The 19580-nt window shown below is 40.4% G+C and overlaps 1 protein-coding gene and 1 pseudogene across 18 annotated transcripts in view; both read right to left on the bottom strand.

Annotated features, from left to right (window-relative positions):
- Positions 1-19580, bottom strand: part of GRIP1 (glutamate receptor interacting protein 1) — a 711077-nt gene that overhangs the window by 206099 nt on the left and 485398 nt on the right. The window lies entirely within an intron of this gene.
- LOC107126731 (oxysterol-binding protein-related protein 9-like) lies at positions 2038-7304 on the bottom strand (annotated as a pseudogene).

The following is a 19580-nucleotide window of genomic DNA, read 5'->3' on the forward strand; positions in this document are numbered from 1 at the left end:
TATTTTATTGATTTTAAGGTGCCAGCAATTGTAAGGCACACTGTTACTTTATTTGCTGCTAAGAAAGAATATGGCTGGGTGTGTGGCTCACGCCTATAATCCTAGTACTTTGGGAGGCTGAGGTAGGAGGATTGCTTGAGCTCAGGAGTTTGAGACCACTCTGGGCAACTTGGCAAAACTCTGTCTCTACAAAAACATGTAAAAATTACCCAGGCATGGTGGTGTGCTCCTTTAGTCCCAGTTACCTGGTGGGAGATGGCGGGGAGCTGAGGTGAGAGGATTGCTTGAGCCTGGGAGGTTGAGGCTGCAGTGAGCCATGATTGCACTACAGCATTCCAGCCTGGGTCAGAGCAAAACCCTGTCTCAAACAAAACAAAACAAAACAAAACAAAACAAAACAAAACTGCAAAACAAAATGCTGTCAAGCAAACTACAACATAATGCTTATCACTAAGATTGTTAAGTATTATACTTATTAAATAATGCAAAGGGCATGCATGAAAAGAAAAATGTCAGTGAAATAAATCAGTCAAGGTACTCCTACAACTTTTCCACATTCACCCTCTGAACCAGTGTCATTGATGTCCATATTTTCTATATGATATTGTCCTCATCACTAGTCCTTTGGGCCACCAAGAGCACTGTGATGCTTCATTTTTTACAGTGCTCTGTTACTGTCCCTTGGATTTTCTTTCAAGCTGCTGAGGCTTATTTGGCAAGTTTCAATTTTTTTGAAAAATTACTTTATGAAGCCTGAAGAAATATTGAGTATAATTAAGCCATAATCTAGGGTTAGATACAACTTAATAATAGTTCAATTCCAAAAGAAAAGTTATTGCAGGTGAGACCATAACATTTCCCAACACGATTTTAAGACACTGTGCTGATTTCTCAAAATAACTCTGAGGAACCCATATTTACAGTAGAAGGAGTTTTTATGAAAAATCTGGCATTAGGTATCTTTGTTGCATGATTGTATATATATGTACGTATAATACAACGTTAGATGCACCATCACCCCCCACCCCCTGGTGTATAGTTGAAAAATCCACATGTAACTTTTCACTACCCCAAAACTTAACTATTAATAGCCTACTGTTGACTGGAAGCTTTACTGACAACATAAACACATATCGTGTATGTTATATGTATGATATACTATATTCTTATAACAAAAAGAATGTTAAGAAGATCATAAGGAAGAAAACATATTTACTATTTATTAAGTGGAAGAGGATCATCATAAAGGTCTTCATCCTTGTCTTCCTCACGTTAGGTAGGCTGAGAAGGAGGAAGAGGGGGTTGGACTTGCTATCTCAGGGGTGGCACAGGTGGTAGAAAATGTGTTTATGTAGACCTGTGCAGTTCAAACCTGTGTTGTTCAAGGGTCAACTGCATATACTGTGTGTATGTGTTTGTGTATATATATATACACACACACACACATATAATCCAACATATGAGCTGTATACACACACACACACACACACACATAATCCAACATCATAAGAACTAGAAAACAGAAATTGTGTTCCTTAACATCAGTATTAGAGTGTAGAGTTTGAGGCTTGGATTTAGAAATGCTTTTCAATATGTAGGGTTTGGAAAAGGAGCAAACATCTTGTTTTCAAAACCTGAAGTTTTTCTCAGGACTTATGGCCATAACTGCCACAGAGGAAAAAAGGGAAGCTTTTCCCACTGTAATTGTTCATCTGTGTCAGAAAGTCCCATATTCTGTGTAGATCTTGTAAATATTTTGCTAGATTTATGGCAAAGAGAGACATTGATGCTGCAACTGAAGCAAAACAGAAACTTGAAAAAGAAACCGAAGAAAGGATGGAGAAGGAAATCCAATGGGAGACAAGTTTATTTCATGAAGATGGAAGATGTTGCATTTATGATGAACCATTACTGAATTATCTTGGTGCTGCCAAGCATTGGTTTAGGAATTTCTATTTATTTGATTTTTTTTATGTTACTGCAAATGGTACTGCTTTTTAAATTTCCAATTCTTCATTGTATAGAATTAAATACTATTGATTTTTAATTGTAAAAAAAAAAAAGTCTCATATCCCTGAGACAGGAACCATTGCAATAAGAAGGGAATGAACAGGTTCTCCCAAAGGGAGAATGTTTGTTGCTTATTATGCTTACTGCCCTGGCTATCAGGTGTAAACTTCACATTTCCTAGCCCAATGCTTGGCAGCACCAACATAATTCAGTAATGGTTCATCATAAACCCAACATCTTCCATCTTCATGAAATAAGCTTGTCTCCAATTGAATTTCCTTATCCTTCCTTTCTTGGGTTTCTTCTCTTTGTCTTTTCCAAGTTTGTGTTTTTGCTTCAGTTGCTGCATCAATGTCTCTGATTTTTTTTTTTAAATACTTCAAGTTCTAGGGTACATGTGCACAACGTGCAGTTTTGTTACATATGTGTACATGTGCCATGTTTGTGCGCTGCACCCATTAACTCATCATTTACATTAGGCATTTCTCCTAACGATATTCCTCCCCCCTCCACCCCACAACAGGCCCTGGTGTGTGATGTTCCCCACCCTGTGTCCAAGTGTTCTTATTCTTCAATTCCCACCTATGAGTGAGAACATGCAGTGTTTGGTTTTCAGTCCTTGCGATAGTTTGCTCAGAATGATGGTTTCCAGCTTCATCCATGTCCCTACAAAGGACATGTACTCATCCTTTTTTATGGTTGCATAGTATTCCATGGTGTATATGTGCCACATTTTCTTAATCCAGTCTATTATTGATGGATATTTGGGTTGGTTCCAAGTCTTTGCTATTGTGAATAGTGGTGCCATAAACATACGTGTGCATGTGTCTTTATAGCAGCATGATTTATAACCCTTTGGGTACATACCCAGTAATGGGATCGCTGGGTCAAATGGTATTTCTAGTTCTAGATCCTTGAGGAATCGCCACACTGTCTTCCACAATGGTTAAACTAGTTTACAGTCCCATCAACAGTGTAAGAGTGTTCCTATTTCTCCACATCCTCTCCAGCACCTGTTGTTTCCTGACTTTTTAATGATCGCCATTCTAACTGGTGTGAGATGGTATCTCATTGTGGTTTTGATTTGCATTTCTCTGATTACCAGTGACGATGAGAATTTTTTCATGTGCCTGTTGGTTGCATAAATGTCTTCTTTTGAGAAGTGTCTGTTCATATCCTTCACCCACTTTTTGATGGGATTGTTTGATTTTTTCTTGTAAATTTGTTTAAGTTCTTTGTAGATTCTGGATATTCGCCCTTTGTCAGATGGGTAGATTGCAAAAATTTTCTCCCATTCTGTAGGTTGCCTGTTCACTCTAATGGTAGTTTCTTTTGCTGTGCAGAAGCTTTTTAGTTTAATTAGATCCTATTTGTCTATTTTGGCTTTTATTGTCGTTGCTTTTGGTGTTTTAGTCATGAAGTCCTTGCCCATGCCTATGTCCTGAATGGTATTGCCTAGGTTTTCTTCTAGGGTTTTTATGGTTTTAGGTCTAACATTTAAGTCTTTAATCCATCTTGAATTAATTTTTGTACAAGGTATAAGGAAGGGATCCAGTTTCAGCTTTCTACTTATGGCTAGCCAGTTTTCCCAGCACCATTTATTAAATAGAGGATCCTTTCCCCATTTCTTGTTTTTGTCAGGTTTGTCAAAGATCAGATGGTTGTAGATGTGTGGTATTATTTCTGAGGGCTCTGTTCTGTTCCATTGGTCTATATCTCTGTTTTGGTACCAGTACCATGCTGTTTTGGTTACTGTAGCCTTGTAGTATAGTTTCAAGTCAGGTAGCATGATGCCTCCAGCTTTGTTCTTTTGGCTTAGGATTGTCTTGGCAAATAATGTGGACTCTTTTTTGGTTCCATATGAACTTTAAAGTAGTTTTTTCCAATTCTGTGAAGAAAGTCATTGGTAGCTTGATGGGGATGGCATTGAATATAAATTACCTTGGGCAGTATGGCCATTTTCATGATATTGATTCTTCCTATCCATGAGCATGGAATGTTCTTCCATTTGTTTGTATCCTCTTTTAGTTCGTTGAGCAGTGGCTTCTAGTTCTCCTTGAAGAGGTCCTTCACATCCCTTGTAAGTTGGATTCCTAGGTATTTTATTCTCTTTGAAGAATTGTGAATGGGAGTTCACTCATGATTTGGCTCTCTGTCTGTTATTGGTGTAGAGGAATGCTTGTAACTTTTGCACATTGATTTTGTATGCTGAGACTTTGCTGAAGTTGCTTATCAGCTTAAGGAGATTTTGGGCTGAGACAGTGGGGTTTTCTAAATATACAGTTATATCATCTGCATACAGGGACAATCTGACTTCCTCTTTTCCTAACTGATACCCTTTATTTCTTTCTCCTGCCTGATTGCCCTGACCAGAACTTCCAACACTATGTTGAATAGGAGTGGTGAGAGAGGGCATCCCTCTCTTGTGCCAGTTTTCAAAGGGAATGCTTCCAGTTTTTGCTCATTCAGTATGATACTGGCCATGGGTTTGTCATAAATAGCTCTTATTATTTTGAGATATGTCCCATCAATATCTAGTTTCTTGAGAGTTTTTAGCATGAAGGGCTGTTGAATTTGTCAAAGGCCTTTTCTGCATCTATTGAGAGAATCATGTGTTTTTGTCTTTAGTTCTGTTTATATGATGGACTGTGTTTATTGATTTGCATATGTTGAACCAGCCTTGCATCCCAGGGATGAAACTGACTTGATTATGGTGGATAAGCTTTTTGATGTGCTGCTGGATTCGGTTTGCCAGTATTTTATTGAGGATCTTTGCATCGATGTTCATCAGGGATATTGGTCTAAAATTCTCTTTGTTTGTTGTGTTCTCTGCCAGGCTTTGGTATCAGGATGATGATGACCTCATAAAATGAGTTAGGGAGGATTTCCTCTTTTTCTATTGATGGAATAGTTTCAGAAGGAATGGTACTAGCTCCTTTTTGTATCTCTGGTAGAATTTGGCTGGGAATCCATCTGGTCCTTGACTTTTTTTGGTTGGTAGGCTATTAATTATTGCCTCAGTTTCAGAGCCTGTTATTGGTTTATTCAGGGATTCAACTTCCTCCTAGTTTAGTGTTGGGAGGGTGTATGTGTCCAGGAATTTATTCATTTCTTCTAGATTTTCTAGTTTATTTGTGTAGAGATGTTTATAGTATTCTCTGATGGTGGTTTGTATTTCTGTGGGATCGGTGGTGATATCCCCTTTATCATTTTTTATTGCATCTATTTGATTCTTCTTTCTTTTCTTTATTAGTCTTGCTAGCTGTCTATCAATTAAAACCAGCTCCTGGATTCATTGATTTTTTGAAGGGTTTTTTTGTGTCTCTATCTCCTTCATTTCTGCTCTGATCTTAGTTATTTCTTGCCGTTTGCTAGCTTTTGAATGTGCTTGCTCTTGCCTCTCTGGTTCTTTTAATTGTGATGTTAGGGTGTCAATTTTAGATATTTCCTGCTTTCTCTTGTGGGCATTTAATGCGATAAATTTCCCTCTACACACTGCTTTAAATGTGTCCCAGAGATTCTGGTATGTTGTGTCTTTGTTCTCACTGATTTCAAAGAACATCTTTATTTCTGCCTTCATTATTTACCCCATAGTCATCCAAAATTGACCACATAGTTGAAAGTAAAGCACTCTTCAGCAAATGTAAAAGAACAGAAATTATAACAAACTGTCTCTCAGACCACAGTCCAATCAAATTAGAACCCAGGATTAAGAAACTCACTCAAAACTGCACAACTACATGGCAACTGAATGTCTCTGATTCTTAAGTTGAAAGTGACATCCTTCTAAAGGCAGTGGGATTCATATTTTTTCTGATCTTTCAACTTCCTATCTTCTTGATTATAGACATCTTCTTGGTATCTAAAAAGACTGCATTTTCCCGTTGCATATTTTGCATACATTACACCATTCCATTCCCCTTGAATTGAGCAAAAGGCTTCTCATCATTTGGAGAAAAAAAATCACAGTGGTAATTCTGTGCTTCCTGTCCCCAGAGAAAGGTTCAGTGTGGAAGATGATATTTGCATTATCACCACTTTTGGAATAATTAATATTGCTTCTCCTCCTAGTTCCATTCAGAGCACTGTGAGGATAGACCATCCTTAAACACTGGGGAATGTGAGGATGTAATGTTTCTCACACTTTAAACACAAGACACAGGGCTTGTGGCCCCACCCTATGTTGTTTATCCCAATTGACATCCTAAGGAATTTTGATTAGGTCCAGATATCAGCAATGAATTGAATCTTTTTGATAAACACTCAGCATAAAAGGCTGAAGTAGGTAGATGATGGGAAATCTGTTCAGCCACAAATTTTACATTGTTTTTGGAAACCCAGGGAACTGGTCCTTCTAAAACTAGCCCTTTGTTCTCTTTGGTATCATTTGGTAATGTCCAGTGACACTGAAAGATCTTGCTAAAATGGCTTTTTGGTAATCGATTCTTTCCTCCTTGCATGAAAGGCTGAGAGGTACCATTTCATGTTCTGAACCATTCAATCCCTGGTCACCAATGCTCGCAAAAAGGTTGGATATGCAAAAAACGTCTACATATGCTTCTAAAAGAGATCCTCTTTCAAGAAAAAAATGTTGGAAGAACTACTTTAGAAAGATCCATACTAACCCTAACCTGTGACTAGAGGTATGTGATAATGCTCTTATGCTCCTCCACGGACCCTGCCTCCTCCTCGTCAGCTCTCTCATGAGGTGAATCAAATGAGTCAGTATCACTTGTTCCATTGGATGTGAAAGAATTAAGTGATTCTGTGCTATCTGGGCACTTTAGTCTGTTTTCTGCACTGCCATGTGTCAAGACTGAGGCAGATTCAGAAGAATCTATTAAGTGCTTTGGGGATGAGCCATGTTGATGACATTCATCAGCATTGTAGAATTCGTCTTCACTGCTGGAATAAGAGAACTCTGGGACTGTATTTAGAGAAGCCGTTGACATGGCTTGGAGAAGTTGACTGCTACTAGGTGGTGAATGGTCACTGCCTCTACTATTTGGTGTTGGACTCTAATGGTGTCCCAAGGTAACTAGTACAGGTCCAACTGGTCAGGAAGATGAACTCTGCTCTATCTTATGCAGCTGAGTAGGTTCCGGAGGTGAGACAGTCTGAGAAGGCATTGTGCTGATCATGGGTTCCAAGGGACTAGGTTGATACATTGCATCTACAATATTAATAGTACTTATAATTCTACTTGTGTGCTTCTCAGCATTATTCTGGTCTTTAGCAATCTGCATCAACACAGTACAGTGTTTAAGTGATTCTACCATGCTATTTGCTTCTCTTTAAGAGTTTCAATTTTCTTGCTCTGTTTATTATCTTTGCAGTTTTGAAGCTTGTGATCAAAAAACTTTAATTGTTCTATCAAGATTTGTAGGTAAGCATCAGCCTCTGGCGCGGTGGTTCACGCCTGTAATCCCAGCACTTTGGGAGTCCGAGGTGGTTGGATCACGAGGTCAGGAGTTCAAGACCAGCCTGGCCAAGGTGGTGAAACCCTGTCTCTACTAAAAATACAAAAATTAGCTGGATGTGGTGGCAGGCACCTGTAATCCCAGCTACTGGGGAGGCTGAGGCAGGAGAATTGCTTGAACCCAGGGGATGGAGGTTGCAGTGAGCTGAGATTGCACCACTGCACTCCAGCCTGGGTAACAAAGTGAGACTCCATATGAAAAAAAAAAAAAGTAAGTTTCCTGTCAAAGTTTTGGACACTAGGAACAAATCCTGAATCCAAATCTCTGGAGGTGACAGGAAGGAGGCAAGGAAAGCGTGACATCTGAGCCCATAACCTGGCCTTGGGCGGGCACCAGGGACTGTGAGACTCAGGGGCGGAGGTTGGCCCTCTCCCAGACCCTCAGGTTATACTCACCCCACAAGTGTCGAGCAAGAAAGTCATTTGCAAGACCCCCACACTCTGTGCCTCCAGGAGAGGGGTGCTTCTGAGCACCCCTTTTCCTTCCCCACTTGATTGAATCCTCATTTGGCAAGTTTTGATACTTTTGCTTCCTGAACTTATGGAAAAGTGTCAAGAGAACATTTTAGACAACAGTATATATTCCCTCCTCAGGTTTATTTCAGGTTTTATTCGTTTTCAGGTTTATTTCCTGAAACTTCAAGGAGTTATATTTATCCAATGATATCACCAGGAACTGCAACCAAGTAAGTGCATGCACAAGCAATAATAATAATATTATGATTATCACTTGTCTAAGAGCAACTATAAAATGCATCCCAGTTTCACGGTTGTTAAAATGTGTATGTTGGGGGGTAGTTTGTAGGCAATGTATGCATGTATGCATGTATGTATGTATGTATGTATGTATGTATGTATTAGAGACAGGGTCTTACTCTGTCACCCAGCCTGGAGTGCACTGGTATGATCTAGCTCACTGCAACCTTGAATTCCTGGACTCAAGTGATCCTCCAACCTCAGCCTCCTGAGTAGCTGGGATTGCAGGTGCATGCCACTACCCCTGGCTAATTTTTAAATTTTTTGTACAGATAGAGTCTTGTTATTTGCTCAGGCCAGTCTCAAACTCCTGGCCTCAAGTGATCCTCCTGACTCAGCCTCTGAAAGTGCTAGGATTAGAGGCATGAGCCACCACACCGGGCCTCAACTGAAATTCTTCCAGGGAAGATAAAAGACCAAACGGGCATATCTCTAAGTCCTAGGTCCCATCTTCAGCTACACTAGTCAGTTTTTCCCTCTTATTCCTCCACATAAGATTTTGAAAAGAGGTTTCTACTGCTAAAAAAACAAGTGTGAACCCCTGTCAGGTGGGAGGTATGGCCATTTCCAGCTTTAGCATTCTGTACATCTCTAATAATGCTGCACAGGCTAAGTGACTGAGTCTTTAATTTCTGGGACCTTAACTGGCACAGGTTTATTCCAAAGTCTTGGGAGGCATCCTAGCAATGTATTCACAGCATCATACGGTTTTGTCAAATTCGAAAAATTATATTTTTGTATTTTTTTTCTTAAAGAACCCCCTCCCCTCAAATTGTATAAACTTGAGGCGGCACAAAACCTAGATCTTCCTTTGATCATACAATTGTATATCCAGAGAGCACTTAAGTTGGCCAGAAGAGTCACATACATTTGATTCTCACAGAAACCCAGGATCCTACAAATGAAAAATCTGAAGCTTTCAAGGTTAGACAACTTGCCTGAGGACAGGTATCAAACAAATCCTTTTGTGAGGACTTAAAACTCTAACTTCAGTTCTCACTCCACATTCAGTCTTCTTTCTACACTATCACTTTAGTTAACATGGGTTGTGTTGGCTTGACCAGGTTGCCAAAGTGACTCTTATCAAAAAAGAGTTCTGAATTCTAATTAAAAGTTCTAAGACTATTTTTCTTTTATTTTGAAAGCAAACATGAAACTGTAAAATCAATTGTAGCTCAAGTAGCCTGTGAAAGTCACTTTCACACAATGTGTAAAAGAATATTTACTGATTTGTATTGAGTAAACGACCTGCCAAACCCTCACTTGGGAGGCCACACCAGTTCCAGAGAATAACAACTTTGTGTTAAAATTCCAGAGAAATATGCCTGCTGAGTATCTTTTTTATTGTGTTTAATCTTTGTTAAGCTCAGTGATACATGCACATATAAGAACATATTTTTCTCATATCTGAAATCTGGATACATATTTCCTGAAAATGTATTACTACTCCTTTATTTTTTTTCATTGCATATTTTCCTTTCACAGATTCATCATGTAGTCTGAATATAATACCCACTCTTGTTATCAAGCACAAACAGAAAAGAGGACAGTTTCCCTTTAAAAGCACAATGCCCTATTGATGCCTTTAAAAGTCATTAAAGAATATCTCACAAAGCCCATGAGAGCATTACAATAATTGCTTTCCTTACCTAGGTGAAAAAGGACATATCTGTCAAATAGAAAAGTGCAGAAGCAATTAACACCTTAATACTCTACTGGGAAATTGCCTGAATTAAAGAAATAACAGAGATGCTGCATGGTTATTGTATTTCTAATGTTTAGTTACTAACATAACTGTCCTCAGTCATTTCCATTTACTTTCCCCAGCACAACAGGGCTCGGAGTTAGGCATGGGCATGGCGGAGGGTGTATTTGGGTGTTTGCATATTAGGCACATATGGTTCTTCAGTCACATGTTTCAGAGGCTGAATGCAGAAGCAGGGCTGGCGTATGCACTTATGAAATCAATATGTAAGGATACATATGTTTTAAATCAACTTTTCAGGCATAAAACCCCCCACACTTCTGGATTCTGTGCTGCCTCCCATGGAACTGCCTTATCAGTCCTCTTTCAGGGCTGGGGTACTCAACAGAGAGTTTATATTTACCAGGCCTTCCACAGAGACAGCGGAGGCACATGAACAAACTGGGGAGTGAATCAAACAGGTAAAAACCCTCATATATCAGCAGCAAGATCTAGAAGGAGCCCAGCAGTCCAATTCATTATCTCTCCCTTTTCCAGGAGATGTTAGATGGTGTTTATTGAGTACAGTCTAGGCACACCTATCTGGTTAGAATTTTGAGAGACACTGTAAAAGTAAACAGGGCCTGGGTCCCTTTTCCTTAGGAAGAAACAAACCCATAGATTGTAGTAAAGGTAAAGCGTATTTCCTTCCTCCCACCCCACCCCCAAGCATGACTGTTCTATGAGGGAACAGGGCAACTCTCAAGAATTCTCAGAGAAAATCATATCATGGGATGTTCTAGTTTCCATTTTTACACAGGTGAAATCAGACAAAAGTGAAAAAAGACAGCATGCAAAAAGAAAGTAGCAATGAACTCAGGACAGTGCTGAAGGAGGAGGGGGCAGTTGGTTCACCTTGTCTGGTGACAGAATAATCTCAGGTGACCTTCAGGAGCTATCTGGCTCAACGCCTATTTCCATTTGGTTTTCTTTGCTATGTGTCTACAGTCTCCACCCAGTAACGGTCTGGATACCCCCAGTGTGAGAAACTAATCCTCTCAGAAAGTCACCTATGCCTTCTTCAGATAGCTTCCATGGATAATACCTCACATTTATTAAGAACTTTATATGTAGTAGGCCTGACTTGGTATGCATGGAGGACGGTGTCTATGGCAGTTCTCTATGATCCCTAACTCCTGATGTTCACCACCTTTAGATGTCCTTTTCCTTTGAGTGTGAGCATGACCTGTGGCTTACCTCTAACCAGCAGATATGGCGAAGCTTCCAGATGCATGTTGTTACATATACGCTGAATATGCACATAAGACGGTAGCACCCATCATGCTCACAGTCTTGTCTCCCTTGTGGGCTCTGAGGCTGGGGCTGAAGGTGGCCTCTGGGGCTGACAGCCAGCAAGAAACCAAAGCCATGAACTGAATTCTGCCAACAACCTGGGCGAGCCTGGGAGTAGATCCTCCCTGAGTCAAGACTCAGTGGAGACTGCTATTCTATTTGACATCTTGATTGTAGCTTTGTGGGACCCTAAAAAGGACCAGATAAGCCGTGCCTAGAATCCTGACCCACAGAAACCATCAGATAATAAATGTGTATTGTTTTAAGCTGCTAAATTTGTATTAATATTGTTACATGGTGAGAGATAACTAATGTTAATGCTTTATGTGTATTAACTCGTATAATCCTCATTACACTCTCATTTCACACAATGGGAAAACTGAAGCATGAAACTGAAGCAACCAGCTTAATTCCACACAGTAGTAGGCGGCAGGGCCAGCATTCAAATGAGGCAGGCTAGCTCCAGAGCCTGCGTTCCTAACTAGGCAGGTGTGCTGCCTTCCTGTGCTTAGAAAGTTCTACCTTAAGCTGCTTCCAAATCTGATTCCCTATAGCTTGCCCTCATAGCACGAGTCAAACATCCAAACACAGGTGCTAGTCAGAGAAACTGAAAGAAGCAAGCTGTGCAGGACACACATGTACAGGCTACGGATGCGAAATAGGGTGAAGAGCAACAAGTGTTGCCTCCCAGTATTCACCAGCCAGACGAGATGCATCTGTGTTTAGATGGTGACTGCTGAGGGTGTCATGCTGTTTGGTGCCCTCTGGCCTATGAGTTCTAGTTCTGCCTCTAAGATCATGAAAGACGTGATAATCCTTTTTCCATATGAGTTGAAATATTCCAAACTATTGATCTTCCCCCCCCCCCCGCCAAATGCTCTATTTTCTCTTACTCACATAAATAGTGAGTTGTTTTTGGTGTTCTCTTTTGCAAATGGCCTTCTTGACACATGCAGAAATATTTATATGGTTGTTGGCTCTGTGTGCTTTCAGCTGGCAGAGATGCCTCATCTTCTTCCTCATCAGCAGGGCAAGGTCAGGGATGCCCTCCACCCACCCAAGATATGGTTCTGATAGGCAGCTTCAATTCACCGATATTCTTTCCTGTCATAGCAGTTTAAAAAAATTATCCAGGTAATAAACAAATGTGTTTTAGTATAAGATTCCAATGAGGCAGAAGGATTTGGGCAAAGCCTGAGGGCACTCCTCTGCACTCTCCTTCTACTCCTCCCATCTCAGAGGAAGCCACTGTCAAAATTTGTGCCAACCTTTCACTCTCTCTTTTAAAACACTAACATTTCACCTAAATTGGATTGAACAACATGAAATGACTTGCTGTTATATTTTATACCAATATGTCTTGGAGATCTTTTCATGACATGGCCTATAGGTCTACCTCATACTTTTAACAGTCTTGTAAACATTCCTAGAATAATGACATCCTAATTTGTTTGACCATTCCTCTATTGATAGATATTTTCAGTTGCTTACAATATTTTATTAACATACTTCAACATCTCTGTACAGACTGACTTGCTGTTATATTTTATACCCAGTCCTGCCCACTTTCATGGTCAGCTCCACTCTACTTGTCCTCTTGCAGCTGACTGAAGGAACTCTCTGTTCCCACTTTTCTTTTCCTTTTTTTTCTTTCCTTTTTTAATTTTTTTTAGATGGAATCTCGCTCTGTCGCCACCCAGGCTGGAGTGCAGTGGTGTGATTTTGGCTCACAGCAATCTCCGCCTTCTGGATTCAAGCGATTCTTGTGCCTCATCCTCCTGAATAGCTGGGATTACAGGCACCAGCCACCATGCCCAGCTATTTTTTTTTTTTCTGTTTTTAGTAGAGATGGGATTTCACCATGTTGGCCAGGATCATCCCGAACTTCTGACCTCAGGTGATCTGCCCACCTTAGCCTCCAAAAGTGTTGGGATTACAGGCATTAGCCACTGTGCCCGGCCTCCATTCCCACTTTTCAACAGTGAATCAGAGTTGGGAGAGGTCCCTTCCTATTCCTGGTGCCACCCTCTTCCAAACTAACTGACATTCTCCCTCAGAGGCAGTGACTGATGATAACAGTGGTTGTCAAGTCTACTTATATATTTTTTGAAGCACTCCTTTATCAGATTGGGATGATTCTAAAAATCATCAGATTTTATGAGTAGCAAGTACAGTTACATCTTCATGCACAGGTGTGAGTATTATTATAGGATATATTCCCAGAAATGTTCAGAAAAACATACATTTTTAAACATTTTTATTGATGATACCACTGTGTCTTCCAAAAAGTTTATATTCCTATGAACAATTAGAAGTGTTTATTTTTTGGTATCCTAGATAACACTTGAAATAATCAGCATTTTAAAGATTTGCCACTTTATTTATTATAAACTCTCTTTCCTTCATTCCTTGTGTCTGAAGAGGAGAAGAAGAGTTCTTGCCACCAAAATGACAACCACCTTCATTTGGCCTCCTAGAAAGAAAAGATCCTGGATAGGCTTTATTGGTTTATAGGCAATGTTATCCTGCAAGAATGGTAGCTAAAAGGTATTCAGGACAACTAGAAAATTTTTCCAAGTTCTATAGTCTCAAACGAGAAGAACATAGGCAAGAAGTCTCTGCTTGTAGAAGTTGGTATAAAGTTACTTTTAGCATTTAGCTGAAATACTGAGCTACTCAACTCCAAAGTTGTATCTCCAGTAGCTTCAAAGGAGAAAAATCTTAAAGTAAAAAGAATTGACTTTAAGGTTAAAAGAAAATGTATGCCAAAGGTAGGCAAAATGTATTAAAAGAATGCCCTAGATGTTTAGAATATATTCAACTTTCTAGAGTCAGATAAAGTTAAGCCAGAAAATTAAAATAACGTATAAACATGACTATGAAATGAAGATAAAAAATCAAAGATAGCTGAAAGGCTGGAATGAGCAAGCATCTCAATTTCTATATTGAAGGATGCTAGAAATCTTAGACCTCTGAGATATGTCCTGGTAACATTTTAGAAAGGATTATTATACCACTGAAGAATAAGGGAGGTAAACCACCACCATATAGAAAGATAATATATACTAGGTATGATATTTTAGTATTTCAGTGGGACTTTTAGAAAGATCTCTCATAATAACCTGCAGATGGATGGACTATCATGAACTGAGTGAAAATGATACCCAAAGCCCGTAAATCAGCATGCATGGGTAAAAGGCAAGATCTCTGCCAGGGATGCTGCAGAGCTCTGTCCTTGGCATTGCTATGCTCAATATTCTTAACACTATTTGATACTTATCAAATTTGCAGCTAATTCATTGCTAAGAAGAGTAGTAGATATATGTGATGATCAGGAATAGAGACTATTTCACCAAGTTGGAAAGAGAGGCTGACTCACTCGAGAGCTGTGTACATAGCTGAAAGAAGACAGCCTTTGAATTAAGGTGATTCTAAACTCAAATATCAGCGCCGTTGTTGGGTAGACTTGGACAAGTTACCTTAGCCTCTGTGAGCCTTAACTTCTTCATCCACAAAAGAGGGGTAACACCTCTGTTTTTTAAATATATAAGACCAACATGACTTTTGGTACATAACAGATGCTCACTAGTAAGCACTCTTCCTCCTCTCCTCTTCTCAAACATTACTGGCTGAATAGAAGAGAAATAAATGTGCAGACAACTGAATGAAGGGTACAGAGTTGCACAGAATTACACAGAGTCCTACCCCTCAAGGGAGGAAACCTAGCTCTTAAGGGCAATTCATAAGAATAAGACCTATATATTTTAGTTGATGGCAAGTTCAATATAAACAAACATCATTATTTCATTTAAAAATACAATAATAATCTGCATTGAGTATTACATCCAGATCAGGGGAGCTAATGGTTTTCTTGAACTGTTCTTTTCAGACCAACAGCGTGGCGAAGTGTCTAGTTTTGACTGCTCCATGCTAAAGACCATTGACAAACTAAAGAAAGACTAGCAGGATATGGAAAACATGTCACATAGGACAGAACCAAGGAAGGAGCATATTTTATCTGGTTTAAACAACAACAGCAACTCAAGGAAGAGATGATAGATATATTCAAGTATCTGAATGACTGACTTTGGGGAAGTTCAGAAAGATTAGAAGAGCCAGTGGGTTCACGATAAGAAACTTCAGTCCATCAGGATAAGGAATGTTTAAGAGAGATGTAAAAAAGCAGGGGTTACTTTGTAAGATAGTAAGTTTCCTATGCCTAAAAATGTTGAAGCAGAAGAAAGTAGATGTGGAGTTTCCAATAGTGAAAGTAGAACACAAAGGGGAAAATATGTGTATGTGATGCATGCACATATTTTTTTAGGTGTTTATTAGAGAAAGATCAGTAAGAGCACTGTGAGTTCCACTCTATCATTCTATTTCATCATTGTGTAAAGGTTGATTTATAATATTGATGAGATCCTAAGGCAGGTGATGAAAGGAGACTCTTTAATTTGATAAACATGGGCTGCACCCTGCTATGAACCCTACTGGGCAAAACTTTGTGGGAGAATTTTTAATAAGGATACATTTTCAGCTGGGTGCAGTGGCTCACGCCTGTAATTCCAGTACTTTGGGACACTGAGATGGGAGGATTGCTTGAGCCCAGGAATTCAAGACCATCCTGGGCAACATGACAAGACCCTGTATCTACAAACCATTTTTAAAAAATTAGCTGGGCATAGTGGCATGTGCCTGTGGTATCTGCTACTCAGGTGCTGAAGTGAGAGGATGACTCGAGCCCAGGAGGTCAAGACTGTAGTGAGCCATGATCGTGCCTCTGCACTCCAACCTGGCTGACAGAGCAAGACCCTGCTTCAAAACCAATCAACCAATCAACAAAATAAACAAACATTTTCTTGAATTTAAGGGACTATAACCTTAAATTAAATGTAAGTCTACAATCCAGGAAAACAATTGCAGAGCAACTTGAAACAGGATGAGTGAAACTGCTGAAAGCTTCAATAAAAATATAAAATATTCTGGGCCGGGCACAGTGGCTCATGCCTGTAATCCCAGCATTTTGGGAAGCCGAGGTAGGTGGATCAACTGAAGTCAGGATTTCAAGACCAGACTCACCAATAAGGTGAAATCCCGTTTTTCTTTTCTTTCTTAAACACATTTTGTAAAAATACAAAATTAGCCAGGCATGGTGGCACATCTCTGTAATCCCAGCCACTAGGGAGGCTGGGGCAGGAGAATCATTTGAACCCAGGAGGCAGAGGTTGCAATGAGCCGAGGTCACGCCATTGCACTCCAGCTGGGGAAACAAATAAAATAAAATACTCTGGGTGTTACAAAAAATGATTATGGAAGGGAGAAGTAAGAGGAGAGAACCCAGAGGAATGGAATACGCTATATGGGAATGTCACAGGCATCAGCATTAGAAGGGTTAGGGTTTTTTTTTTTTTTTTTTTTTTTTTTGGAGACGGAGTCTCGCTCTGTCGCCCAGGCTGGAGTGCAGTGGCCGGATCTCAGCTCACTGCAAGCTCCGCCTCCCGGGTTCACGCCATTCTCCTGCCTCAGCCTCCCGAGTAGCTGGGACTACAGGCGCCCACAACCGCGCCCGGCTAGTTTTTTATATTTTTTAGTAGAGACGGGGTTTCACCGTGTTAGCCAGGATGGTCTGGATCTCCTGACCTCGTGATCCGCCCGTCTGGGCCTCCCAAAGTGCTGGGATTACAGGCTTGAGCCACCGCGCCCGGCAGAAGGGTTAGTTTAATTTGTCCTTTTTTAATTTGAGGAGGCAGGGTTTTTAAGAAGGAAGAGGGGTCTATTAGTTAGGGCTATACTGCACTGCAGGGTAATCCTCGAACAGTGTCCTAGGTAATCCACTGTCCCAGTCTTTGAAATGATACCTCCTCTCTCTCTCTAAGCCTTGAACATCTCCTTCCCCTCCATACCCTCTGTGGATGACCTCACCTCTTATGTCACTAAGGAAATAGAGCAATCAGAAGATGACTCACAGATCTTCTCAGCAGGGACTGTAGCACCCTCCTGCCTCTGTGCCCCTGCACGCTGCCTTTCCTCCCGCTGAACCGGTGGTGCACACTGGAGGCACCCCTGCCTCTTCAAAGACTGGTTTTGCTTTTATCCCCTCTCCCTCCTGCACGATTTTCTCTCATTCCACTAGTTCAGTCACATCAGCACACAAACACGCTGCATCCTCTCTTACGTATATATTTTAAAGTCCTCCATAGACCACATGCTCCCTGTGGCCACTCTCCCATTTCTCTGCTCACTTTGATAGAGAAACTCTGATTAGAGGTGTCCACATTCTCTGCCTGTTACTCAAGTCCTATTCTCACCTCAAGCCATTCAAATCAGGCTTTTACTCCTGCCTTTTCACTGAATCTATTTTTGTCAGGGTCACCAAACCTCCCTTCTTATAGAATCTTATGGCCAATTCTCATTCATCTCATCATCAATCTTTGACCTAGTTTTTCTCTCACTCTTTAGTCACATGGCTCATAACTTGGATTCCAGGGTACTACATTCTCCTGATCCTCATGACCACTGCTTTTGTTTCTTCATATCTTCTGCTGAATCTTCCTCTGTCTGTGCTACCTAGAAGACCTGTCACCCACCCCCATGGGTATAAATACCGCTGACAAACTGAAAGCTTCAAAATTTCTATCTCCACCTAAGCTCTTCTCTGAGTTCCCCACTCTCCTGTTCCACTGATCCATTTCTTCCTGGGTTATTTTCTGTTTCAGTAAATGGCATCAGTATTTACCCAATTGTTAAGAGCAAAAACCCTGAAATTATCCCAGACTTCTCTCTTCCTCTCTCATCCCACATCCAATTTGTCAGTAGGTCCTTTAGGTTCTTTCTTCAAAATTTGACCATTTTTTACTACCCCCACCTCCACCTCCTAGTCCAAGCCACCATCATTTCTTGCCTGAAATACCATGGCAGCCTGCTAACTGGTCTTCTTTTTCCACTTTTGCCTCCTTAAAAGCCTATTTTCCATATAGCAGCTAGAGAAATTAAAATAAACAAAAAAGAAATTACATCAATACCTTAACCCCTACAATGGCTTCCTGTACTGCTCAGAATAATATCCAAACTCTTACCATGGCCTAAAAGCTCTACAGGACACAGTCTTGTCTCTTCTCCAGACTCATCCCTTACACCCCCAGCCTTGCTTCCCCCTTTCTGGCCATGCTTAGCCATTCAATTTGGCATAATATTGTTCAACCACCTCTTTCTCTTTTCTTGTTTCTTTTTAGTTGTTAGCAGAAGTTTCTTTCTCTCAGTTTCTTTAAAAGCCAAGCTTGTTCTGACTTCGGAACTTTGCATTTGCTCTTCTTTTGGCCTAGAATCCTCTTCCTCCAGATCATTACATGGTTCACCACTCATTTCAGGCTACTCCAAAGTCACCAGCTCATGGGGGCCAACCTTGGCCTTTGGAGGCCATGGAGGCCTCAGATTTTCTGTCTGAGCATGGACCCCATAACTTTCTGCCCCCACTACTCTACTACTTACACTAGTTCATTTCCCTTTTTTGTACACAGCATAGCCTGACCTTAGACCAGGTATTCAATGTTTGCTGAATGCCTGTTTCCCCTGCTAGCCTGTCAGCTCCATGAGGACAGAGGCTAATAGGCTGGGTTCACATCTATATTCCTAGCACCTGGAACAGTACCTGGCACACAGTGACTGCTCAACGAGTTACTGTTGGATAATTATGTGTTGAATGAATGTATAAGGGTCAGTTTAGAGGAACACTCAGAATCAAAAAGTGAGAGATCATTTTAGTTATAATGGATGTAGCGAGGAAGTAAAGGATGGGCCAGAGGAAAAAAGGAGAATGAAGTGAGTGTGCACAGGTGAAGGGCAAGGGATCAATGTGTCAGTGGTTTACATTCCATGCAGAAGGCAGGGGGGTTCCAGAGGTGCAGTCAAACTCCTGAAGAGATCAAAGAGCTTTGCCAGGTGCTGTAAAGTATTTCCACCCACATTTTGAAGGGGAAATGTTCATTACATCTGTTTAATGTGTAGCCCAGTCATAGGTTTTAGAAATGTATAAGAATATTTGATTTTAAAAGAATTTGTGTATCTCTTATATATTTTATATATTTATATATAGATATGATCAGAGTCAGTGAGTCAAGACTGACTATGATGCTACAGAACACAGTGACTCGTTTCATTTTCTCAGTGTTATCTTACCGCTTTCTATTCTTCCGTGGTTTTAAAGGGGAAACATAAAGCATAGTTATGATGTTACCAGTTTCAGAGTAAGTAGTTAAAAGCCTGCTTGACCAATTTTAATTTTTTTCCTTGACTGGAAAG

The sequence above is a fragment of the Macaca fascicularis genome, chromosome 11 (genome assembly GCF_037993035.2).
Source record: "Macaca fascicularis isolate 582-1 chromosome 11, T2T-MFA8v1.1".
Taxonomy (NCBI): Eukaryota; Metazoa; Chordata; class Mammalia; order Primates; family Cercopithecidae; genus Macaca; species Macaca fascicularis.